Source organism: Mus caroli, chromosome 1 (assembly GCF_900094665.2).
Source record: "Mus caroli chromosome 1, CAROLI_EIJ_v1.1, whole genome shotgun sequence".
Classification (NCBI taxonomy): Eukaryota; Metazoa; Chordata; class Mammalia; order Rodentia; family Muridae; genus Mus; species Mus caroli.
Window position 1 is genome coordinate 12,076,666 of NC_034570.1, and position 485 is coordinate 12,077,150.

The window sequence follows — 485 nt, forward strand, 5'->3', positions numbered from 1 at the left end:
AGTATCCTGTTTCTCTGTGTGTGTGTGTGTGTGTGTGTAAGTATCCTGTTTCTGTGTGTGTGTGTGTGTAAGTATCCTGTTTCTGTGTGTGTGTGTGTGTGTGTGTGTGTGTGTGTGTGTGTGTGTAAGTATCCTGTTTCTTTGTAAGGCTATATATACCTTTCTAGTTTTTCCCAAGTTGAAAAAAGTGACGTGCCTTTTTCAGATTGTTTTCCAACTAGCAGAAATTGTTCTAAATTGATGCTGGCCTGCGGCAGGGTCTGGGGAAGCAGGTAGGTCCTTTCTATGCCAGAGTTTCTGCCTGCACTGCACCTGCTTACAGAGATGAGTGAGGAAAATCAAAGCTGTAAGGGCCAGAAGTGGCCAGGATTTGGGGCCGGAAGTACAGAGGCCACGTGTGTCCACAGAACAGATCCACCAGCCATCTGCACCGGGATGTGCATGGTTTGCAGTTAATTTCATTGCTGCTACCTTTGTTTATACAC